This window comes from Planococcus citri, chromosome 1 (genome assembly GCF_950023065.1).
Source record: "Planococcus citri chromosome 1, ihPlaCitr1.1, whole genome shotgun sequence".
In the NCBI taxonomy this organism is placed as follows: Eukaryota; Metazoa; Arthropoda; class Insecta; order Hemiptera; family Pseudococcidae; genus Planococcus; species Planococcus citri.
The window spans coordinates 52,791,123-52,818,874 of record NC_088677.1 but is presented as its reverse complement, the minus strand read 5'-3'; the positions used below and the strand labels follow the sequence as shown (position 1 = coordinate 52,818,874).

Genomic DNA, 27,752 nt, shown 5'->3' with positions numbered 1-27,752 from the left:
TTTTCACATTTTACGAATATAAATTATAGTTCTGTTTTATTCATTTTTAAAAAGAGCTGAAATTTGTTGAGGGAAAAATATTTTTGTTGCAAACCCACTTTGTTTGCTTTTTTCGCCTCTTTTTCTAAAACTTATCTATTCTAATACTATTGTCTATTTCAACATATGAGATGGTACCATTTCTTCCTAATTATTGGAAAATTTTTTCAAGTTTTTCCCTTACTTATAGGTACCTACACAATACTGTTCGTTGTTTTTGTCTTTAGTACCTATGCTATACTTACCTATCTAATTTGTTCTTGTCATGTACATTAATATTGGTTCTCATTTGTTATTTAAATTCCTAACTTCTCTCCATGTATATTACGTGAGTATAAAAAAAAAACTTTGGACAAGGAAGAAATACTGGAAGATAATGTGGACTTGATGAAAATGATAAAAAAAATTCAAATTAAACTTTGATTTTACTTATCATTGCACATTTTATTAATGGTGACGCACCTCCAGTGTTCTGTTTAATGGAAGGATGAGTAAATAATATACATACATATAAAAAAATGTACTTAGGTATATTATTAAGATTTAAATTAATTCATTTATTTTTAAAATTGAAGAGTGGTAAACATAATTGCCTACAGTACTATTTGTCTTTTCTCTGAATAATAATCATCGACTGATAAATTACAGCTATTTGGCCACAAATCATTCGAAATTTGACCTGATTCATGTCTTTTCGGTCTTTTCCTTGTATAGTACTCATCAATTGATGAATTTCAGCTATTGGCACCAAAAATTAAATACAGAGTGACTAAAAAGTCAGTATTCCGATTTTCACATTTTAAAAAGTTTTAGTTTTTTGTAAAAAAAAAACAAAAACTAAGCATCCTAGAAAAAACTAATGACATTCTGTCGATTGGAAATTTAATTTTCTACATTTTTCCTCGGCATCATTTTTCTGTAGAATGTTTCTTTCCACCTACAGATTGATTTTTATGAAACTCAGAATGCAAATTTTTGAAATGAACTTATGAAAAATTTGCAAACTGAGTTTTATAAAAATTGATCCGGAGGTGGAAAGAAACATTCTTGGAAAAAATCATATACGTACTTAGAGAAAAATTGTAAAGAAATAAATTTCCAAGTGACATAATGTCATTACCTAGTTTTTTTTAGTATGCTTAGTTTTTGATTTTTTTACAAAAAACTAAAACTTTTTAAAATGTGAAAATCGGAATACTGACTTTTTAGCCCTACTCTGTACTTGGCCGTGAAATAGAAACTTTGCAGCTAGAGCTTTATGCTTCTTATGTGGCCTAGACTATACATAATGTATGTTCTACGTTTGAATTATGTATTTTAATTACTCTTTCATTTACCTACATTATAAATTTTTAAATTGAATTGCATTATCTGTTGCATGATATTATAATAAATTTACCAATAAGACCTAATGTTACTCTATTTGTTTCATGTACGTATCTAGTGGCAGAAAAAAGACAAAAAAACAACACCTTGTCAATAGAAGGAATTAGTGTAATTTTTAACAGGATACCTTGAATTAGTTGAGAACAAATTCACCAGCAGTTTCACTTATGCCACATGTAACTCGTTGTGGACCAAAGCAACAAAATGATTGAACGTTTTAGGGCCTGAAAAAACAATGGTGCAATGGATGAAGGTAAAATTTGAAAATTTTGTATGGTATTTGATAATACATGGTGGTTTTAATGTTATTTTGTCCTCCTAGTATAGTATTGGAAGCCTGGAAGGATATCAAATGAAGAGCTAAAAAGGCGACTGGTGAACGGAGGAAGAAAATGAGAAGGACTGGTAATGACCATTGACCAATAAGGCAAATTACGATCAATTATACACTTAATGATAATATATGTATCTATGTTATAAACTTGAGTAGAATTCATCTTAACTAGGTAGTAACTAATTTTATTTCTTGAAAATAATGAAGTTTTCTTTGAGGGGATATAGTCAAACACCAGACCATTTACCTATGTCAAAAAATTAAAAACCACAAAAACTAAAAAACAATGGTGATATTTACCGTTTCATAATGAGAAAATAATACATATTTGGAATATCATTCATGTTCCCACTAATTACTCGTATTTATGGTTTGTGATATTCTGTTTCAGAGCTAGATCAGGAATCAATGTTCAATGCTGTACAACAGAAGATATGGGAGATGAGATACCTGAAAAAGTTAACCAATTGGTTATTGATTGTGTTTCCAGGGCTCCTCAAACGAAGAACTGGATTATGAGTTATTTGAGTATATGAGGAATGCCAATATAAATGTAAAAAAATTATTTTTGACGCAAATAACACTGATTGACCAAAATTTTGTCAAAACAGTTTTTAAGGCTTGTTTAAAAACATTGTCAGATACCAAGCAACACTTTGTTTTACAGATGATTTCAGACCATCTGTCAAAGGATAAAGAAGAATCAATGGATGATATGTATGTTTGGTGATGCACAATTTTAATTTGTTTATAACCGTTAATATTTTTTTATCGAAGTGAGTGTGTATCGTTATTAGATTTAAATAATTCCAGAAATTACAATTGTAGTAAATTGTATCACACAACAAGGTAATTCCTAACAACGCCAAATTCACCTTGCTTTTTTTTTTGAAAATAGGATGCAGATTGTCAATGTTACACGATAAAATGATAATTACAAGCTGCAAGGAGAGAGAATTCAAATTAAATTGTGATTTTTTCAGGCTTTAAACGATTTCATTAATAAAAAAAAAATGATATGAGGTCTATGGTATGGTATACCTAAACTTACATACAATATCTACACAGGCATCAGTAATTTTAAAAACTCACTGATTACTAATCGAACTTGCTAAAATCTAATCGAAAACCTGATAAGATGGTAATTTGGTACTCCTACTCAGTTAATTCAATAAAAACTGCGAGAGATCAAACTGAAAAATCAGTAAAACCTAATCATTTTTAATATTTTTCAAAATTACCTATGTACATAAGCAGGTACATCGTGGAAGGTAGTTGAATTGAAAAATAGGGGAAAATAGGGCAAAAATTTCGTTTTAGTTGAAGATGAAAAAATAGTCCATAGGACTTTGAAGCTTCATATGGGTGTTTCTGGTTTAATATAACTTGAAAAAATATACCTGCCTAAGTGCCTACATACCTATGGTACATATTATGTACTACGTAAAGTAGGTACACAAAATTCTCATATACGCTATTTTGCAGATATAATAGTAAGACTTGTACTCGTAAAACGTTCTCAACAAAAAAGATTATAGATGAAATTTTTGCCTATACTTGATATCGAAGGAGATAGTACAAAGCTTTTAGAAGCTTATAGCTATTCTACGCGTTTATTAAGCGTAGGTATAATATCGGATATGGAATTTTTGTAGGCATAATATGATCCGTGTTATAGTTGATATATGTAACGTAGACGTACGCTCTCTCGCAGTAGGCCCGATATACTTATTCGTACAGCAACGAAAAAGGAATATTAATATACGATACGTGGTCTAATAAGTACGTACAACATCGTGAGCTTTACACTAATTAAAAAGAACATAGCGAGGTGGGTTGGCAAAGTATACTCGTATTATTGGGGACTCTTCCACCTTGCACACATGCTTACAAATATCACCCACGCTTTACGACTAAGAAAAGCACAGTAGGCTGAATATTTTGTTTTTATTACGAGTATTTTTTCAACGATCAAAACAACCGACCGACAGACCGTACAGTAGTATGATGTGCGTTGACAGAAGATACGAGAGACTGATGATTTCTTTCATCCTTTTGCTATTCGCAGACTGTGTACTTGTATTTTGTCGATGGGTTGACAAAAAACCAAACTGTATACTTATATGCAGCTAAAATGACGTTGCTAACGTACATACATACAGAAAAACTAGGTCCATTACTACCATACTGCAGTATCACTTAACGATGCAAGAATTTGACGAAAGCTTAATTAGTAAAGATACGCGGACGAGAGGCTGGTTGCCGAATACGATAATTATATACGACGGCGTGGCGGCGAATCGCACATAACGAATTTAAAACATTTTTTAAACGACCAAAAAGAAAAAAAAATGACCTTTTTAACATTCGAAGCAGAGTTGGTTAGTGGCCGGCATATACGAACGTGTTCTGCCCACATCAATTAAAGCTCATTAGATACGCGAGTAATCTTTATAGAATACCTTATGAGGTACCATGTGACGTACGAGTATGTTGCAGTTGATCGTGCTGCGAAGCGCGAGTATGTACCTACCTACCTCGACCTGAAGATGAGATTTTTTGCGTACGTGTGTCGCAGTTGTCTGCCTCTCGATGTTTTAGGAAGCTCACGTAAATCAAATCGATCGTTGTTCATTTTTCAACCATTTGCAATTTTCAAAAAATTACAAACGCAATCGACGCCCCATAAAATATGCTTTGGTTGTAGGTACTTTCAGTTTTTTTCAATTTTTTGGAAGAAATGTGCAAAAATTCTAAAAATTTGGTTTCTTGGCTTATCTCCTTCCCTCTTACGGAACCAGATCGGTTCAAATTTTGGATTCAAGGTTATAATACGATTTTTAAAAAACAATTTTCCCCGCAAAAAAAATCATGTAGATATCAAGTACGTAGGCACTCCTTCACAACATCCACTATTTTGGGCAAGACATTTTCCCTGACTTTTCCAGGTTTTTCAGATCAATTTCCCAGATCATTTTTTCCAATTTTATATAGCCTACTTAGATTCGCCATACTTTAATTAAAGAAGAAATATAAGGTGGGGGGGGGGATTTTTCATAAGTTTCTTTTCGAATTGGATACTTTTTCGGATATAAAGAACAGCTAAACTTTGATTATGAACTTTTTTAATTAAAAAAAAAATTAACATGCAAGCAGTGGCGTCGCACTCCAAATTTTCTGGGGAGGGGGGGGGGTGAATTGGGTATAAAAATGCCGAATGGAAATTCAAAAAGGCCGTCGAGAACTGATGAGGGCCAAGAGTAGATATCATGTTTGCCCTATTTCTAAAGAAGAAGCTATTGAGACGAAGTGATGTCGAATGAAAATTTGTGTAGTATACTCGTAAAAACATCAATTTTGCCGATTGACACAATATTCATATGACTAATGAAATTTTTTCTTCTTTTTTTTGATTTTTGGAGAGGCCTCAAATGTGAAATTTGTTTACATAAGAGCTTTTCTCGATATGCTTATTCTTTGTTTTCTTAAATTTTAGAATTGGAATAATGTTTTTTCGAAGGAAGTTGATTTTGAAAAATAAAACACTAACAGGGCCAAGCGAGGGCGATAGCTCTTGTAAATTTGTATTTTGAGAGGCATAAAAACAATGATTTTTGTGAGAAGTTCATTTTTTGGCATAAAAACTTGATTTTTATCATCTTTAAATTTTCATCTTGCTGTTAAAAAACAAAAGAAAAAAAGCCCGAGAGAAGCGAGGGCAGAAGTTTTTGAAAATTTGTGTTTCGAGAAATTGAAAATAATGTTTTCCTTTCATTACAGGTCCTTACACAAAATTTGCAATTGATAATTTTTTCAAAATTCCAGGGATTTTGCATGAAAGTTACTAAATTCCCTGACTTTTCCAGGTTTTCCAGTTTTTTCAGGTGAGTGGACACCGCTCTTCCTCAAATTTGGGGCCCTTGAAATCAAAATTAGACCTTCGCCACATTTTCAAGACCAAGTACTCGTCGAGAGCTTTCAATTGAAAAAAAAAATGACTTTCACCTCTCTCGAGAACAAAATGATTAAAAATTTCATTAGATACTAAGGATCCGATGTATTAAAAAAGATTGTGGTTGCACTTCAGCTTTTTCAATAATAATGGGGAGGGGAGGAGGTTCCAGCAATTTTAAAAATTCGTTTTTAGGGACATGAATACGTATCTCCTTTCTCCATTGAATAAATCGGTCTGAATTTTTATCTGAGAATGAAATACGATTTAGGAAAAACCCATTCACTCCAAAAATGTGTACGTTGATCTTAGGACCCCCTTCCCGGAATTTGGACTCTTAAAAATCAAAATTGGATCTAGGCTTTCATTTCTAGAAGCAAATACTCGTCATAAGCTTTCGATTAAAAATAAATTCATCTTTCTAGCTATCATAAGAGTAAAATGAAAATTGAGGAACTTTTCAAGTTTACGTTTTTACACATTAGAAATTGCTCAACGTCCATAGCTTCTCGACTTTCGAACGTAGTCAATTTCATGAAATAACATGCTCATTTTGAAATTTTTCGATAGGTAACCAAAATTGATTACCTAGTGGAATTTTTTCAATTGGTTCTGAAGTGTTCAGTAGATTGCCAAATTCTCCAAAGACTCCTGAACACATCTAGCCTCCGAAAAGTTTTTAGAGTAGGTACCAATAATATTTGTTCCATGCTTTAGGTATACATGAACGAACCCCAATATTGTAGTGAAATTTCAACCACAAAGTGGAGAACGAAAAAAAAAATCATCATCACGCGTAATCCTCTATAGTATTATCGGTGCCCATTCTCCTTGGTCTACGCACCGGTCTGCCTGAGCCTTGCACCGTTCTAGATTCTAAAAAGCTGCAGAAAAAAACCCTTAACCTCATCTCGGGTGATTTACAATTTAACAAATTAACGCGATTATTTGGTATATCGAGTTTCAGGCGGTACCTATTTATAAATATTGCTGGCGCAGTACATGGCGGCGAAGTTGTAACCGAAAACCCTTTTACACAAAATCGCCATATACCATGCAGTAAGTTAGCTTGATTTACGATGGCATTATGTTTAAAGTATAGCTATGGGTATCGAAACATCGCCCCGGCGCAAACCCTTCTTTACCTTATAAATTCTACACCAGCAGCGCCGTATAGAATAAGAGCGAGAGAGACAACGCGGCACAGCGAATATGTATGGCTCGATCAACTAACGTGTAAATTCGAAACCATATGACCCAAGCGGATACCATAGATAAGGTTATTATTTATGGCGAAATTTCTGATAGCGGCGTAATAAGGAACCTGGGTAATATTACACGTAAATGTTTAAGAGCTCATTAACTTGGGAGACGAAAAGAGAAAGAGACAGAGTACGGCTTAAAATTGTCAGCTTTTAAAGCGCACCATAAACGAGACTGGCGAACGGAGGCGACCGCGAGGCGGGGGTGGTGGTATAAGCCAAAGCAGGGTTTCGTGTCGCCGAAAATATCGATTTTCATAACGTTGCCAACGTAATTGGCGGTGAAAATTTTATCTTTATGTGATGTGGAAACGCAAATCGGTGCATTTTTTCGTCTCCTTCTTCTTCTTCTTCTTCTTCTTCTACTTCATTTATATTTAAATCCTTTTTTCTACTCGATAGCATGGCAATCGTTTTTCTTGCCTTTTTATCCTTTCTCGTCATGTCGTCGTAACCCTCTCTCTCTCGCTCTCGCCTCACCTGACGTTGTGTTTTTAAATTAAATAATCTTATATACCGGATGCGATAAGAAACACGAAGAGTTTTAATCAAGAATCTGCTCTCCGCGTTCGTTGCAGTAAACGAAAGCGAAGCATTTGCAAATGTTGAAACGTTAACAAAAATTCCACATTGTGGAGACATTTTAATTTCATCCGTGTAATGTGACAAATGACGACGTTAAGAAAATCTCCTTGTCTGGCAAACGGTTTCCTTTTATTTGAAATTATCAAATCATAATCTCGAAGCTCACGCAGAACAGCTAGAAGATACCTGAATAAATAAAATACCTTCTTGCGTAATAAGAAGCGTCAGCTAACTTGGAGCATAAATAATTCAAAGCGTAGTGTACCAACAGAAGCAAAGGCAAGGCTAAAAGATGCACAGTGTTTTTCGCAGTATTGTATACTACTCGTCGTATAAACCACTCCACTCCTCGTTTTCCCTTTTTGCCAGGGCTTCCTTACCTCATCGAGCCCTGAGCCCACGACTCCTTATCTGTTCGTCGTCCTCCTTCGTCACACATTTTCGCATATCAACCGAGAATCTACTTCTATTCGCGAGAAATTTCCTTTCTTGCGAATGTATGTACCTTACCTACTATACTCGTACACTACGCAGCGAGCTGTGTGTGTGTGTGTCTGTGTACTCGTATTTTCGTTGCTTTTTCAAGTCACTTTCTCATATATCATGATTATTACCGAAACCTTGCTCGTATTCGAGCGCGCGTTTTCTTATTAGAATTTCCACAAAACTGTTTCCCTGCCTCGCTCGTGCCGCTGCCGATGCTCTTGTTATTCCGCCTTTTCAAACGAGAGAGAGTATAAAGTTTCCATTTTCATTCTCCCAAAAACGAGTATACGTATAGTAGATATACGTATAAAGTCGTACGTTTACGTATACGCGGAATTTTGTTCGCTTTCTGTAACTCTTCGTCTCTGTTCGACGACGCTGTGAGCATGTTGCTATTTCGATGCCCCTCATCATTTCTCTCGAAGCTTTTGAACTTTTAACGTTATCGTGGCTTACTGCGGAAATTTAATCTCAAAGGTTTATCTTGTAAAAGAACGTTGTTAACGCCTGTAATCGAGGGGAGCTTTATAGCTAAATTAAAAAATTAAAATAACTTATATTTTATTGTATTCCATTTTACATAAAAGAACCAGATGGGTTTGTTCGCCTATCTTCGTTTCAATTTATTCGTAAATTCGTGTACAAAAGCTAGCAGAGCTTGGAGCAACACAAAAAAAAAGAAGAAAAAAACATGATGAGCTTTTATATCTCTTGTTTAGGATTTCTTCGTTGTTTCCATGTATACGAGTAATGCGCTTTTGTGAGTTTTCGCAGTGGGTTTTAAAATTTGTACGAATATTTGAAGAGAATGAAGGTTTTTCTCTCTCTCGAATGATGTTGTAAGAAGAATACGAATTGGCCTGTATTTTGTGCTGAAATTAGCGGTAAGGTAGGTTTGGTTTAATAAAATGCAGATACATATCATTTTTTCGTGCTCATTGTATTGAGATATCGTGGATATGAATTTAAATTATTTATAGAAATATTATGAAAAACACGAACATTCTTTCAAAGTACGAGGTTATTCAAGGTGTAGAAAAATCTCTTCAAAATCGCCAGTTCAAGTTTTATCTTTATTCGCAATAAGCTCCCCCCTCCCCCAAACATAGACTCATCTGGTAGGAAACTCCATGATCTATTATTTCATTTCCATTCATTTTACTTGTAGAACCTTATATTATTTTGTTTGCTTCAGAAGCTGATTTTTGTTTAAAAATCCATTTTTACAAAAAAAAAAAAAAAATGAAAAAAAACAACTGAACGATTCAAATCGACTTCGAAGATTGGCTGTCACATATAAGAGCTGCAGCAGAGGCGGCGGATGTTATATGCATCTTTGATGGTACTTCGTTGGTTCCTTTCGCCAAACTTGAAGACAAGGTACCGCGGACGAGCCTTGCCAAGTCGATTATTACTGCGCGTCTTGATTTGGATCACTTGAAATAAAATTAGTCGATGATTTGTCAGCACCGAGAGAGATTATGAAGGAACTAATTGAATACCAGAAACCGACTTTTTTGTACTGTAATGACGAAAATACGAAAAATGATCCAAATAAAATTATTCCATAAACTGGCTGAAACATAAGCAATCCGCTCATACCTCCAGTAAAAATACTATACACACGACACTTCGTACAGTTAACGCCCTATAGTTTCACTCAGGTGAAATCGGTTGGCCATTTTTGGTGCAAAATAAATGTAAAAAACAAGGTTTCAGCCAATCGCAGCACAGCTGCCCGTCAAGTGACGTCACTGTGACGTTTCATTGAAATTCAATTGTCTACTTTGTTTGTTTACATTTATTTTGCACCAAAGATGGCCGACTGATTTCACCCAAGTGAGGCTATGGATGCCTTGGTACAGTTTCAGCGTTCACTCAACATCCTTATGTAACAAGTCTGATTAATTATTGTCACATTTCAACGCTACTTTGAAAAGGCACCAGCCCTGCACCCAAAAGTTCCATATAAATACAACCGAAATATTGGATCAATGAAGCAGTCTTCCTATTAGTTTAAACCTAAGCTAATCTTCTGTGTTTTTATGTACTTTTTTATGTAAATCTAAGTTTGTGTTTTATTTTATTTATTAAAGTGAATTTAAGCAAAGTATGTTTTTAATTAATCTGGTAATCAAGCCACCACAGTATGTACCAACGTTCAGTTGTTTTTTTATTTTATTTATTATTTTTTTTTTTTTGTAAAAATTACACCATCTGCATCACGTCAAATTCCAGGTGCTAAATTCAATTCTTAAATTTTCAGTGAATTTTTCAAAATTGACTCAAAAAAATTCAGCTCCCGGGGGGTGTCTCATGAAGGAGAGATATAGGTCTTTAAAGAAGATGAATTTTTGAAAAAATCGTTGTTTTTCTGCTCAGCCCCAACTCAACCTGTTCTGAAATAATGAGTATAATGACCCAGTTTGAAAAGATAGTATTAACCTACGCTATCGCCATCAACATCTAAGACTAGTAACAAGTTGGGTAGGAGCCTTAGCAAAAAATCTCGATTTTTTCGAAAATGCTCCCTCTTTGAGCATCCATATCTCCCCTCCAGAAGCACTTTCGGGGCCTTTTTTGGAATTTTCAAAATTCAAAATCAAAGTCTCCATCTTAATTTAGTAAGAATTCTCCTATTTCTTTTTTCGTGATCCACCCTAGAAAACACACAACTTCCAGAAAAGAGGATAAAATCATGTTGCCTTCCATATTTTACTCAACATTTTGTATGTATGTATTTTCAATAAAATTTCTATAATGAATAGAATTGAATTAGATTTTTCACCTGTAGGAACTTTCCTCCATCACGCCTCAAGGAAAAATGTGGGCTCGCATACGGGTTTGCTATGTACCTACTCGTTATTCATTAGCGAAATTTTTATTGAGAAATATTTTGTTTCGATATGTTGAAGGAATAAACAACGTTGCGAAAAATTAATAATCTAAAACAAAGATGATTCCCCTTCATTTAGATCTACCCAATAACTTTCAATTACACCTTCTGTAAAATCTATTGATCACCTGGTACAGAGATTAGACTATTTAACCTCACTTCAAAGTACATACATACAAAATGTACATCGCAAAAAAATTCCAACACATCGTGCCAAATATGCCTGACTCGAATGATTAGAAAATTCTCCCAGCTACGGTCAGGTCAACTCGGGTACCTACATATGTATGTACATGATATTTCAATTGTTTCGGGTCGAACATCTCACGGGTTAAAAGCTGACTATGTAACATTTGAACAATAATTACTGGCTCGACGTAAACATACCGCAAATATTTATACCAGCCAGGTACCGGTCGGTCGTTTTAATAAATTGTAACTGATGTAAATTGAGGATATGGTAGAATGACGTTGAAACGTTGACTTCATTAGAGGCGGCCGCATACTGAAGTCTTGTCGTATAGGCAATATTATGTCAATTTATAACCATCTTTTATGCATATGTAACACGACCTATTCAATGGACGAAATAAGCCCGGTGATTATTTCTTCAATGGGAATTTATTGATGGTGACGAATTGAATCGCTGTTTAATAATATAATATCGAGCTCGTTATTGGTGAAAAATTTCATTATCAAGCGCAATTTTTATATCCAAATATTATTATGAGAGGGTGGATACAAAATATCATGATGTTTCACCTTCTATATGGCGGGTAGGCAACAAATTATAGTTTATTATTCAATATTATCGGGTACCTTACCTACTACACAGCAAGTCATTTTCAAATTTCGCTCTAAATTACCCAACTGTGAAGCCTTCCAAATGGTGTAATGCAGATAGTAGAATATTTCATGTAACCAAATTAATTAATTTCAGAATAGTTTGTCCGAACAGTGCAAATTCCTAAAAATAATTTGATTAATGGATGAAAATATGAACGTAACATTATTATCTATCATTTCTACAAAAACGGGGTTATTTTATACCTATCCAATTGAAAGAAAAACTACAACGAAAATTCTGAAAAAAGTGTGATTTTTGATAGTTTAGAAAAAAACAAGACTCCAATTTTGGCAGAAACCACTTTTTCGCAATATTAGTAGGTACACTAAAAAAGAGATTGATGCAATCTGTTATGCATTTTTGATTGAGCACTAATTTAGCAGACTTTTGAAATTTTCCGCCAAAACACCTGAAACCTGAATTTTTCATTAAAATAAGCTGTACCTATCAGAAAAAACCGTTTTTCTGCAAAATTTATACCTAATTACCTATCCATAGGCTGGGTGAAAATGTGCCAAGTCCGTGAAAACTTCGAAAATTATGGAGTCCCAGTGGTGCCAAAGGATGAGAGAAAAAAATTAATTAAATTTTTGAAGAGTGCAGTTTAGGGTGTAAAATATTCGGTCAATTTTTCATTTCGAAGAAATTACTCATATTCAGCTTGAAAAGCTCGTAATGGTTCGCAAATTTTGAAATACGATGTCGTCATAGTTTCTAATCTCACGATTATTTCAACGACGGCTCGCGCAAATTTACAAAGCACACGAAGTAGTATTTCACTTCAATCTTCAATAGGAAAAATTATAATACGCCCTCACTAAACCGTAAACCCATCGAAATCTACACGTCTAAAATGTCACCGAGCGATTAATATAGCATCTGTACAAGGTTGATAGTGATACAGAGAGAGATAATGAAAGCAAGGCTTCATTGTACATACGAGTGAAATTTCCAGTAAAAAAAAAAAAAGGAAAGAAATTTGTTTTTTACACGTTTTCTTTAGTTTCGTATAAAATAACGTGGGTAAATTTTAAACATATTTTTTCGCCCATTTTTCATCATCACCCTTCTCGAGATAAACTACGCGATAAATACGTTGCAAAAGAAACTACCTATACAAGATCGTACATAAAAAAAAACTTAAAAGACGAGGGGGGCTTCAACTCGAACAAAGGAAAGGAAAAGGGTACGGAAGGGGTGATGAAAAAAGAATACGCATTATACTTTCAAATATGAGCGATTGTGCCGCCGAGTTGATGAAACGTATCGAAAATTGCACAACTTTGCGAATAAGTTTAAATAGGGATTTGTTTGAAAATCACGTTTTCGCAACTTTTTTCAGTGACAAGGCGCCTCGAGCTTGTGCAGCATCTGTCAGACATTAACGTTGGCAACATTCTTATGTTATGTAGTTTTATCCTTGCATTCTCCTATTTTTGGCATTCGTATTTGTACACGTTAAAAATAACATTGAGCGCTTCTTTAAATCGTGTGCAGGAGCGGGGTTCACGCAGAATCTTACGTGCACGCCGTTTCCATAGACGAAATTTTTTCCCATATAAAGAATTTCTCGCGATAAATTAAAAACAACGAGAAAACGTACGGTACGAGGAAAAAGACCGAGACATTTTTTTATCGCCAATTAGAAGGTCTTCGGGGTATTCGTTAAAAACAGATGATTCGAGATTTCTCCATTCCAGCGCCACACAGCCATCGAGAGCACTTTGTTACGACAAATTTCAAATCCGAATCGAACCGAGTAAATTTGGCGTATAATAAATAGTTCGACGATGTCATCGTTGTTTTAATCAGCATTAAATTCTTGACGTTTTGTCGCCATTTCCCCTGCGTCGTGTTGTACGACCGAATATTACGTGACTTGGTAAAATGTCGGTCGATTACAAAATATTAACCCTATTTTTAGACTATGTTAATTTTTCACTCAACCTTATTAGTATTCGCCTCTTGAAACTTAAACTTGACCGTCCTTCTACGACGAATTTGTATCCAGCGATTGCAATATAACACAACAACCGCGTCAATTCTTATACCATAATTATCTAATCATTATTACGTAATTAATTTACGAATTAGAAAGGGATTTTTTTCACACTTTCGTTGAGGTTGTTCGGTGGGTTTTTGACCCCGTGTTTTGGTTGATTTTTTTCCTACAGTGACTGCTTGCCAAGAAAAGGATCCCACTGATTGATCAACAGACCTTTCATAGGAAGAGAAGAGGGTTGGTTGGTACAAGGGTAGGGTAATACTTACTCCGAATGCAATCTATAATAATGTGAAAACTGGTCTCTTAAAGTTTAAATGTCATAGGCTTGATAGGGTATCTTTTGAGCCTCAAATTTTCTAAAAAAAAAATAGCCAAAAAATGGTCGAAAATGCGATTGGGCAGCTAGTCGAGTTACTTGTAGTTAAGGCGTAATTTTGAGCTTGTGCATCTAAAAAGAGAACCTATTTTATGGGCCCAAAAATTTTCGAAAAATTTCCCCTAATTGACCAAGAAATGCGATTAGACACTAGACAGCCACAACTTTGAGAACTGTCTGAATCTCAATTTGTGACTAGAAAATACGATTTCCAACATGACTGCCCGATCGCATTTTCTACCATTTTTGAGAAATTTTTCAAAAATTTGGAGTCCACAAAAAAGTATACCCTATATGACTTTCTGACGCTTGATATGTCTACATCGTTTCATTTTTTAGAAGTTTTGAGCCATTTATTGGGCCATTGAGGAATCCGTAGTTTTGCGAATGGGCAGCTGGGAATTCTTTCACTTGAAAAAAGTGGGGTTAAAATCGTGTCCATTTTTAGATTTTTGACAATTTTCTGAGAATTCCAAATTCAAGAATGTCTTTTTAAAATACATATAAATTTTTGAAATTCAACATTGTGTTCCTTTTTAAAAAGAGCATGCTCTAAACCCTCAAAAATCAGAATTTCAACTGCCCAAGTTCATTTTTCAGTTTTTGGTAAAATTTTTGAAAGCCCAAAATTGGCTACCTCTGAAGATTATTGCTTTTTTCCAAAAAAATATATAATTCATTCAGTAAAAATAATCGAATATCAACCCCTCCGAACCGAATTTCGCCTTTTCCGATCATTCTGGAGCCTCCTGCGCCATTTTTAATTTCTCCAGAAGTCGTGGAAATCAATTCGGGCAGCTACAAATCTAGTTGTGGCTCAGCCTAAATCAACTTCCACGCATTCTAAGGAAATGTCGGAATTCTGGAGAAATCGAAAATCGGGTTAAAGGCTCCAGAATGACAGTTGACGGTGAAATTCAATTTGGGAAAATTGATATTAATTTCAGGATAAATTTGAAACATTTTTACTGATTAAGTAGGTACATTTTTTAAAGACAGTTGAACTCACCAAAAATGATGAATTTCACTTTCGAAATTTGAAAATCAATTTGGGCAGCTGAAATTTTGATTTTGAGACTTTCAGACTACATCCTCCCAATCCTGAAGATGGAAAGTATCAAGGCTCAAAGATTGAAGACTCCTATGCAAAAGAAAAAGCTGAGTGGAAAGAATCAAGAAGGGGGAAGGACAACGCGATGAATGATGAATTGGTTGCCATCAAACAGCAGCAGCAGGAGTCGGCAGAAAAGAAAGAAGCGGTCATGAAGGAAAGAAAAATTTTCAAGCTGTTAAACTGCACCGCCCCCTCCACACCTCTCACCACAAGAGAAAAGAGCATAATGTGTACTTACTCTTGCAAAAAAAAAAAAAAAAAAAAAAAAAAAAAAAAAAAATGGAAGAAACGAGGCAACGAAGTCCCACTTCTTTATAGAATTCAGAATTAAGGTTGAATGACCCTCTGGTCATTGCTCACCTCATAAACTTGCAAAATGCAAACACATCTTGACAACTATGTACTTAGAAAGTTCCTATCATTATTATAATCTCATAATATCAAATTTTACATTTCAAGTAGGTACACGATACCCCACATTCACCCCAGTGCATTTGAACGCGAAAAATGTAGATGCAGATGCTCGACGAAGAGTCATTACATCGAATGCAAATCATCTATTCATACGAGATTATCCGCGATTAAAATTCATACAGTCGGATAACCACCGAAGATACTCGTTGCGAGTAATTTTAATGATTTTTATTTTAATTATGACGCCTTCGCGATACTCCGCACTCTCAACTATGTATTTTTTTTTTCGCATCCTTCCCTCATCCCTTCGCACGTTATTCCGTGCAGATACTCGTAAAAAAGCCAACGCGCGTCGTTGAACCATATTATGTGATTCCATTAACGCGAATAAAAATGTCCCGACTAATGCGACTTCGATTTATGACTGGACTTATTAAATTTAGAAGCCATTTGTGAATGCTAAATTATTCGATACTCATGCGACGTTGGTTGGATGTATTCGTATTTAGCAGTTAAGTGCTATTGTCACCGTTTTAGACCATTAAAAAGGGGGAATTTCACGATAAGAAACGAAAACTCGATATCTAAATGGTAAAAATAGCCGGCATTTTGGTTTTGGGAAAAACGTTCTCGTATCGGCGCTTTTTTCTCCCATTTTCCCCCTTCCAAAATTTATTATTCGACGAATGAACGGATGCGAATGATGTGGATCGCAGATAAAATACGTAAGTGGAGTCGAATCTCACCATATTGTTCATCCTGAATGACTTCCGGTATCATTTCAACTACGGAATTATTTCCCTCGAGCACACAAAATAGATGGTAAAATTATTGATATTCACCTGAAACAAATGAAAAAAATAAACAAACTTAAGTTAGTTGATTTAAGCATTTTTTTTCGAAAAATATTTTCACAAAAAATAAAATGATGGCAAAAAGTGCATTATGAACTTAGAAGTCGAATTTAAACTAGAATTTTCGCGGTCCAAAAAAAATAGGATTAAAATACCATACAAGACATAATACATACATATTTTGAATTTTCGCAGTTGCCTAATGAGGAGAGGGAGCTTGAACTCCCTAATTTTCAAAATAGCTCGAGCCCAAACATTTTTCGTACAAGATTACGTACTGTAGAATTATTCAAAAGTGACCTTGGGACTTCTTAAAATGGGTTAAAATTCCGCGAGAAATTCAAATATTTCAGCGAAAATGCTTTTCGAGAATTTTTTCAATAATGAAATATTGGTTTGGGTTCTGGAGTTCTGAAACATGTTGTTTTCAAAAAGTATAACTTTCGTTGAAACCGAAACTAGACCCTTCAAGTGGCTCTCTTCGATCAGAATATGGTTCGTAACGTTGAACAGAGTAAGACTACGAACTACACAAGTTGCAGTCATATTCATCACATTAAAACTTAGGCGTTTTACATTCTTCCCCCAAAAATAACCATAAGTACAAGTCTCGAGAAACGCATTGAAGCCGAAATGCCATTTAAATGATAACATTTCTTATTCGTAACACTCGAAGAGCATAAATCTAGATAATTACATTTTAAAATACGCACAACGTGGAAATTTCCAAACAAATACCCATACGAGTACACGATATCTAGTACCTACTACCTACCTAATTCTAAATACGGTATAACTTACTATACAGAAGGAGCATCTGTATACTATACGAGTACAGCACGAAAATGCTCAACAAAGAGACACGAGTATGTGCAATGTGATGTGTATATTCTATATACACACAAATGTCTTTGAGAAGGTAAACTTTTGCAGCAGCATTACAAAGAATAAGTGAATTAAAAGAGCATTACATTGGAGAGAACTTTCGCCGAGATTAGTTTTGTAAGTTGCATAAAACAAATTTACGTACAAATATTGATACTGGCGTTCGCCAGCTATAAAATGTTGAAATGTTAATCAAAAGCATACCGTACATTAGCTTATCAACGACTCTGTCTTAAGAGTTGAATTTAATTTAACAAAATGTAAATGTAATTAATTAAAAGATTTATACTTCATATATTCTCCGAAGAGGAGAGGCATGAATGGCGCATGCTTCTAACCATTCCAACACTATACTGCATCTGCATTACCTACAAAAGCGTCATCACGGATTCACGGCTTATCGTTAGCACGATACGGAAGAGTTTTTGTTAAATACGAATACAAGATTAAAACCAAATAGAATGGGAAGTTTTCGGTTAAAAAGAGCAGCATCTCTATCGCGAAACCGAAGCGTATTTATGTACTTTAGGTACATTACTCAAGGTCTACCTACATATTTTCAGCTTTTATTATTCCTTTGATACGAGGCACTATTCGAACTATGCTACATCTACATAGACGAGAATATTTCCAAGCCTTGGTACACGAAATTCGCTTTTAAATCTCGGTCCGCGAAAATGCCGAAGCATAATGCGCCATATCGCGTACATACCGAGCTAACTTTCCTCTCTCGCGATCAATAAAATCATTTTTCATTACGCTAACAGCACTACGAGTATGTTGTACTCCTACCATTACGTATTCCAGAGTAATTTTTTTTCAGTCTTGAAAAGTTTTCCCTGAAATGCACTTTTTTACGCCGATAGCGTAATTTTTGTATGAAAATAAACGACGTGCATGTGCCTACAATCGTTATCTGCATCCGGAGGGTGAGGGTGCATTTCCAATGGATATTTTACGCTGCGTTCGAATAAGGTTCCGGATCGATTTGTCATTTGAAATGTGCCAAAGGAGAAAGGTGAAGGGAGGGAATGAAGTTGAAGCTAGTTGGTGATTGTTTTCTTTATTCCGAAAATTTAAATAAAAGGAAGTTTGAAATGGATCCGGATGTCAGGCTATAGACCTATCAATATAGCTTATGCAGTTCGTTGGGTAAGAATGTATTCCCTCGAATGCAGCTCACATCAGTAAAATTGCAGTATCAGTTGCGCAAATATCGAGCACGTGAGACGAACAATATTTTTCTAATTTTTGTCCATTTCTGAAAGTGTTCACTCTTACTCTACAACAAACTACTCGCTGCTGTACTTGACGTAATATTAAGTAAGCATGTACCTAATACTTATACTTATATAATATGGATTGCGTAGTTATTTCAACTCTTCACAATTTGAATGTCAGTACCGAACTGTTCTTCATTACAATTACCGTTCAAAATCAATTTTTGGTAACATCTTATTCACTTCGAATTTTACGCGGCTCGAATCTACGAAGCAACCGTGATTTATGGAGACATTGGAGACTTGGTAGATGATTTTCAAAAAAAAAAAAAATTATCAGTAATTCACCAAAAAATTACCAAGGAGCATCATCACCAAATCACAAATAAGAATAGAACCATCGAAGGCATATCCATTTTGAAAAATTATTTAGAGTTCCTGATAACACCTTCAACGTGAAAGATTATCAAAATTTGTATGCCAGGTGTTCCAAAGTCATGTGTCAACTATTTTGCCTGCTGATACGCTGATACTGCAACCCAAATTACGAATGTAGCTGTAAGTTGGGTTGGAAGGAGATTTCCTGAAAAATTCCAAATCTGAAGATGAAACTTGATTCATTTGACGATGACAAAAATAAAAAAGGTGATGTCGACGACTCGAGAAAAAAAGACCGACGTTCAAAGAAAAAAAAAAAGGTCCCGCGGAAGGGTCATCAACCCTCGAATAAAAGTTTTCGTAAACATGTCTGGTCGAATAATGTAATTCTACTAACAACTGGTACGTTGTTACCTTCTTATGTTTTGACTGTTGCATAATTCTTCGAATATCAAGGTACTGGTAGTATAAATTGAATCCGATTGTCCCATGTTGTAGAATTATAAAGGGAACATCGAACCCCTTGAACCAATGATGCCATAACAAATTTTTTTTCGTTTCGTTATTTTGTTTTGTTTCAGGAGTGTCCAAATTTTTAGTTTCGTGATTTTTTCGTTACAACCCAGCATCATAATTCATCACATTCAATATTCATCTACATAAAATACATGAAGCCCTGGATTCGACCCTGCTGGACTTTTTGTATGGAGCCACCTCAAAAAAGTTTTGTATGCTCGAAAATCTAAAACCTTGCAGAATTTGAAGCTGTTTATTACTGAATAAATCGAAAAAAAGCAAAAATTCTGTGAAGTTAATCAAGCAAGAGGTATGAAGGGTAAAACGTACATATTCGATTGAAATTTTAATGAAACATTTTACAGAATTGAAGATAAAAAGAATACCTATCTGATATCAGACCAGTAATTTTGGTAATAGATACAAAAATTTAAAAATTTTATCAACATATTTATCAACTGATAAGCAATGAAATTAAATCCAACATTTCGAGTCAAAACTTCATTAGTTTCATTGGTTGAAATACAGCAGGCATCTTATTTCATCGTATGAAAACATTTCCATATTTGTAAATGAAAATTTAGATGAAATGAATAGTTCCTTGATGACTATTTTGGTCATCAGAGACAACAACAGTCAGTTGAGAAGAGAACAATTTCACATTTTCAAAGGAATAGAATGTAGCAGGACAAAACAAATCTGACGACGATGCATGAAGAAAAAAACAACCAGCAATGATATAGTATGTAGGTACCACAGAAAAACAACAATCAAAAATGTAAGAAATTCTACTGAACATATTGCTGAACACGAAAAATATTCAATCATACCAAAGAAAAACAACAATCGGAAGTAGGTATAAGAAATTCTAGTTCTACCGAACGGATTACTGAACCTGAAAAATATTCCATCAAGAGATAGTTTCAACTATTCAAATTGTACCCACTTCACACTTGAAACCAAGGGGATAAACTGGAATCATTTTCTGTACATTTATAACTTCTACAAAAGAAAAATGAAACGATGAACATCGAAGTCTTGTTGAATCCAGCAGCGAATTCATAATGAATGATTATAAGATCATTGAATCTTCTACGAGTATTCGGATTTCTTTTAGAAGATAAGATTAAAGATCAATGCCTATAACCAACTTTTTTCCCCCAACAAATTACCTAGTAATGTTGTAAGATTAGTTCAGCATACAAGAGCTGAGTGTGATTGAACAATTCAAGTAAGCAAATTACCAAAAAAAAAGTCATTGAAAATAGTTGAAAACATCTAGTTTGTAGCAAATCACACCTACAGACTGTCAACAAATCTGAGATAAGTTACCTACGTACCCTAGAAGTTGCTTTTATTTTTCATCGAAATTTTGAATAGTTTTTTGTCTCTTTTATTTATAAAAAATTCTCAGCGAGCATAGCTTGCTTACTCAAATACTAAATTACTTATTGTATAGTAAATATTATTCGTAGAAATGAAAAACAACTGTTTCACCCTGAAATTATTTATTTCGGCTTCCACGTGACTTGTTTTTTTCATTTTTAAATAAATTAATTTCTATTATTCTTATCATTTCGTATTACCACATTGAAAAAAGCTAAAAAAAAATACCGTCTGCTGAAAAAAAAAAATACACGAGCACCCCTTAATAAAAGCCTTCCGATTCAAAAATCAACTGAATAATAGCCTCGATGAAATCTAAAATTAAGTATTTCATTTGATAACAATACGATAGAAATATTGGCGGTGGAAAAAAAAATTGCAAATTTCTTACAAAAAAACACCGTGTTTCGCTTTAAGATTTTCTTCTTCTTTTATATCGCGAATTTACTCTGAATAGAGGTTGTTTTGAAAAAGAATTTTGTATTTTCTCTCTCGGCGTTCTTTTTTTTCTCTTCTAAACTACACGAAATATTACCGAGAATACCTAACTCCGGAGATGAAATTTTTACAAGCTTCAACTTTGATATGGTTTGCAAATAAATTAAGATATTTTTTCCAGCTCGACGCAAATTACCCGGCTGCGTCTCGTAACAAAATACGTTTCCAACGGCGTATTTTCATTCGCATTATATTCTCATTTAAATATTTACCTAATCAGGAAAAGTATTTTCAAGTGAGCGTAGTTTCGCGATAGAAAAAAAAACTGATAATATTCCACTCAAAGTGTGACTTTTTTTATACCGGTATTCGTGTCGGCTATATTATAGGTATTGATTTTGTTTCGATATAATTTTTTTTAATTAACGAATTGACTTTTAGGGTTACCACCTACGTTTGCACTACGTTGTCTGGGCTTTAACGCTTATACACGAAATACGAGGGGATATAATCGATACTAATGAACGTCCAAGTGAAGATTTATGTTTATAGTTTAGATAGTGCACAATGTACATTGTACACTGTACAGTGTGTTTCACAAAGATGTGTCAGCAGTTATTAGGGTATTTAGTTTCAATACAGGTACCTAGCCTAGCTAGGAGTGTGTTGCAACCCTTTCCAGGCAGCATTTCCAGGGTATTGTCGAAATCGATTTCATAATACGGTTTTATCTAGGCATGATAGTTAGTTTTTATTCCTTTTCACTTGAAATAGGCAAACACCAATTCGCCTCAAAGACCTGGCTACACGTTGGTAAAAATGATTCAAATTAATAGTGAGCGATGGCGAAATTGGGCAAAGGATTATAATACTTCGAAAAAAATTTATTATTTTGATCGAATTACTTTTTACTGAGCCAACTTGTAAACTGAACGAGCTATAAGAACATTTTGAAAATAAATCATGATTCGAGAGGATTGAATGAAATAATGATAGAAACTCTACACCAAAAATTACCAGTAATTTACCAAACGTTGATGAATTGCTAAAAATTGTCAAACTTTTAAAAATGAGTGTTGTCTAACTCTTCAAAACACGAAAAAAATTAAGCAACTTATTTGCTAAAATCATTTTCTTTGAAATTTTTTTTCAAGTTTTCAAAAGTTGGAAAAGTCGTTTTTAAAAGTTTGACATAATTTTAGAAATTTGTGGATTTTTGGTGAAGTAGGCAACAACATGATTCTTGGTAAATTACCAGAAATTCTTGTCAAATTGTGGACAATTTTTGGTAAATTAATAAATGCTACGCCAAATTTATGACTTTCTAATCTTTTGTCAGACTTTCGAAAGCTGTAAGAGGGGGGGGGGGTATCCTCATTGGGGAGGGGAAGAACAAGAAAACATTGTCTGCAATGATAGAACTGAAAAGTGCTTTCAAGTAAGCACAGACATTCTGGAATCTTCAGACGATTTTTCAGTTTTTTTCAACAGCTGATTAAAATAGACTTCGTTGACGGTGTATTTGATGCATTGATTTACATGTAGGTATCAGAAGTCGCAGAACAAGAATTTGGCTTTATTTTTCCATTGTAATCCATTTCAGGCTTCCATCATCCATGCTCAATAAGTTATATGTAAATCGTCATAAATATCGATTCTACCAATTAGTCGGGGGGCCCGCATAAGGATCACTTGCAACCCCCTGCCGATCCTTCGGGACAACTTTTTTCTTAAAGGGGGAGTCCTAAGGAACATTTCTAGCTCTTGTCCTCAAAAACAAAAGTGGCCCTACTTACAAAATGGAGGCCATTTTGATTGACAGGTCAGCCGAAATCGCAGATTTAGCGTTCCAACATAGGACTAGCATAACATTTTTTGAACCGTACAAAGGTAGATCGAAAGAGCAGGCAAAAATTCATCACCTGTCAAAATTTCAAGTGCCACAGTGCCTTTTTCGATTTTTGGTGAATTTTCAGAAATCAAATTTTGGCAAAAATGTGAGAAAAAATAAAAATTTTACCAAATTGACCTAGAAAGCTGATATTTGGGATATACCCTACTTTCGACCTGCCAAATCGATTGGAAACGGTTTCAAACCGTTTTGAGCAGTTCTGTAGCCTCCAGCGGATTTTTGAAACTCGAAATTCCCACAAAATTTCAACATAAATGGAGTTAGAAAGCCGAAATTAATTCTGCAAACTAATTTGAATACTCCATGACATCGACCGCAGGTAAATTTCAAGTCGTTTTGAAGCCTTCAGCAATTTTTTGAAAATTACTGAAGCCTCCAGGAGATTTTTGAAACTTGAAATTTCCCCAAAATTTCATCAAATGGGATTAGAAAGCCGAAATTTACTCTGCAAACTAATTTCAGTACAATAATATGAAGTCGACTGCATGGTGGTTTCAAGTGGTTTTAAAGGTTCCAGCTACTTTTTGGAAATTTCAATTCTGCTATAGATGCCATGAAACCTTTCAAAAAGTCACTGGAGGATCCAAAATTACTTGAACCTACCTGAAGTCGTCTTCAGAGGGTGTTAAAATTGGAGTGCATAAGTAATTTCAGCTTTCCATCTCCATTTTGAGGAAATTTTGGGGAAATTTCAAGTTTAAAAAATTTACTGGAGGCTCCAGTAATTTTCAAAAATTGCTGGAGGCTTCACAACGACTTGAAATTCACCTGCAGTCGACTTCATAACGTATTGAAATTAGTTTAGTTTGTAGAATTAATTTCGGCATTCCAACTTCATTTATTTGATGAAATTTTGTGGGAATTTCGAGTTTAAAAAAATCCGCTGGAGGCTCCAGAACTGCTCAAAACGGTTTGAAACAGTTTCCAATCGATTTGGCAGGTCGAAAATAGGGTATATTCCAAATTTCAGCTTTCTTGGTCAATTTGGTAAAATTTTTATTTTTTCTCACATTTTTGCCAATCAAAATGGCTTAAATGGCCGCCATTTTGTAAGTAGGGCCACTTTTGTTTTTGAGGACAAGGGCTAGAAATGTTCCTTAGGACTCCCCCTTTAAGAAAAAAGTTATCCCGGAGGATCAGCAGGGGGTGCAAGTGATCCTAATGCAGGCCCCCCGACTAAATGGAAAAACGAAATTCAATAACTTCACATCGCTAGTTTTGGTAAACGAGAATTTTTACAAGACAGTCAGTCGTGTCCTACTTTGAATTTTTCGAAAGTAGGTACTTAATTTCTATTTCAAAATATCCTGTCGTTTCGCGAGGAAACCACTTCTCAGCTTTTCCATTCCCTTAGGCTCTCAAAACAATAAACAATACACGCTACACCATTAAAATGATACCGTGGGTGGAAATATTCTCACGCCAAATATTGTAAAATCAGTTTTATCTGTCAGTTTTGGAAATTGAATCTGTATCCTTTCGCAATACAAGTTAGGTAGGCATTCGGCATTCGCATTCGTGCACCGAAATAATTCCACTGCTAAGTTTTGGTCAAAGATAAGGGTATATTTAGGTTGCAAACTTGGCGGTTGGAATGTCAACCGTTGTGACGTGAATATTTTAGGGTAACGTGCTCTCTAGTAAATTACTCGAAATGAATATCGCGTTGAGGTGGATAAAACACGACGATCATTATCCATTAGTAATGTCGATGGTATTTAGAAACAGCGTTATAACATTTAAAAGCGCGGCTTCATTTGCCACATACTTGGAAGTTGAATTAAACCGGACAATATTAAGTAATTATTGATTTAAACCCTCTTTGCATCCGTATGCCTGGCATTGGCACCCCTTTATCTGTGATGCTTACCAGGCAAGGAGACTGGAGACGCAGCGTGTTTCCGGACAAAGCCACGTCAACTTTTGCCATTCGCCATCCGAGTGATTTTATAAAATTATTATAAACGTGTCGCAGTCGACGATGCGATGGGACGCGAAGGACGGAGCGTCGGAGCGGTTGATGCGATGCTTTTGCCAGCAACCATCTCGACATTGGTGCCGAGTATTTTGCATAATGGCGGTGTGAATTTTATATGTACACGAGTTCCGCCCTTAAATAGCGGTCTTCTCGTGTAAAGTTTCACGTGTTTTGAATTCCTCGACTAAACTCGTCATCGTCGTCGTCGCCGTCGTCGTCGCTGTTGGAGGAAAAAAATTCATTTTCTACATATTACGCTCGCTAGAGAAAACTTTTTCGAGTAGTTTCATGTACATATACTGTACATACTACATATACATATAAAAGTGTACAACGTATATGGTTTAATATTATGTTAGGTATAGGTCTGCTCGGTTATTTCGCGCGCTGCACAACGCTAAATAGCAACAATAGAAAATCGTCGGCAACAATGAAACACGTGATATTTAAGGAAAAACTTTCCAACAATGACGAAAAAATTAATCTACGATACTGTCAAAAGTATTTAAAAACGTGAAAACTGCTAACCGGAGCGAAATGGTGTCCCATTAAACAAAAGATCCAGGTCGAGAGAAGATGGCATGCATAATGCGAAAACAATAGCATTGAAAAAATATATAAGTATTTTCTTTTATATTTGTGCATCAACTAGAAGAATCAAAGCAAAAAGAAGAAAAAAAAAGCGAAATCTAACGTTGTTCCGGTGCAACTTTTTTTCTTCTCCTATACCTATACTATTGGTGTAGGTAGTGCATAGACTCTTCTTGAGTCGTTAATCCGGATTTTCGTCTTTTTTATTCGCCGCCACCGCCAGTCGCTGATGTGAATAACGCCAATCCAAGTTCAACAATTCAGATTTCATTCCTAACACAATTTCATGCCAATTTATCATAGGTATTTCAAAAAAATAGGCGAGAAAAACTGCGCATAAAATAAAAGCTTTGTTCTTTTCGCATTTATTTTTTACACTAGTGTAGCTTGGTGTATTACACTGGAGTAGGTGGTGTACTCCACTCATGCACCACTCACACCAGTGTATGTGGTGGTGTAACATTTATTTGGCGATGTTTTTTTCATCCCATTTTTGTTATCATCATCACTTCCGATAGTTTGTAAATAGAATGAAATGAGCTTTTTTACAATTTCACTCTCCATTTACAACTTTTCTTCAATAAATTAATTCACATTTGAACACAAACGCAAACAATTATCATCAACAATCAATTCAATTTCAGTGTGCATGGTGTACACCATCTACTCCTCCTCCAGAGCAGGAGTAGATGGTGTATGCACCAACTACACCAATGCATTACACCAGAGTACACCCTACTGAATAGAACACAAACTTGCCTGCACTAGTGTAAAAAGAAAATGAAAAGAACAAAAATCCTACACTTTCTACACCAGTGTACACTAGTGCAGTAAATTTGTGCGAAAAGAACAAAGCTAAAAAGACCGGTTCATTTTCAACTCTTTTTCGGAATTTGACTGAGTTCGGCACGAAATTTTTGTTAAATGCTTCAAAAATATGTAAAAATTTCAGTTTTGGTAAAATCTTCAATTCCCTGCCATGACTAATTCTTGAACCAGAAATCACAATTATTATTATCAAAAAATAAGTGGAAAATTTGTTCGGGTTGAAAATTTCCAACGAAAAACACATTTTTCAATAGGTCTGGAATTCTGGTTGAAACTGGAAGTTGTTTAGTCTAGCCAAAAAAAAACAGATCAGTTGGCTGCCATCGTCGCAGCCCTAAAAATTCAGACAGTATTTGAAAAAGACGTACTTTAGGTTTTTTGGTGAGGAAAGGGGGAGATGATGGACCAGAAAAATCTCAATTTTCAAAATGTGTAGTAAAAAAATTCGTTCCACGTACACTGAACTGAACCAAGGTTTGCAAAACAAATTTTAAAGTCGTGCCCCCAGCTTTCCATTTCCGGTAAAAATAGGTAAACTGTTACAAAATTATTCAAAAATGATCTTGCGACCACCTATCAAAATGAGTTTATATTTTGTAAAAAAAAAAGCTGGGATAGAAATTCCTGATTTTTTGCTGAAATTTCAAGCAATTTTGATTGTCACATGATCCTTTTCTTCTGAAAATCCCAAAAATCACTACTCGATTTCATTCTCAGGAATCCTTAAAAAGAGCTCAAAAAAAGTTGAGATGGAAACTTCTGATTTTCTGATGACATTTTAAACCGTTTTTGACTGTCACTTGATTACTTTTTTCAAAAATCTCAAAAAATCATTACCCAATTTCAAACTCGGAATTCTTCAACGATACCACGGATAATTTCATACTTCAAGTCCAAGGCTGATTCAGCATTGTTTTCCAGAAGGTCGTATTCATGGCTCAAAAAATATACACATAAACGTTATGCTTTTCGACTGCCAAAAAATTCATGAAATAAGGCAACACTGAAAAGGGAGAATGTTTTTCAATTTTTCTTTTGTTTATAAATTGTTTGGGTTTTGTCTAAGGCAG

At 34.8% G+C, this 27,752-nt stretch overlaps 1 protein-coding gene across 4 annotated transcripts in view; it reads right to left on the bottom strand.

Annotated features, from left to right (window-relative positions):
* Positions 1–27,752, bottom strand: part of mbl (muscleblind) — a 368,573-nt gene that overhangs the window by 137,249 nt on the left and 203,572 nt on the right. Inside the window, exon 2 of one of the 4 annotated variants that reach the window (XM_065346120.1) lies at positions 16,443–16,538. The exons of the other annotated variants lie outside the window; for them this stretch is intronic. The gene's annotated coding sequence lies outside the window, so the exon portion shown is untranslated. The remainder of the gene's footprint in view (positions 1–16,442; positions 16,539–27,752) is intronic. 4 annotated transcript variants of the gene reach the window in all.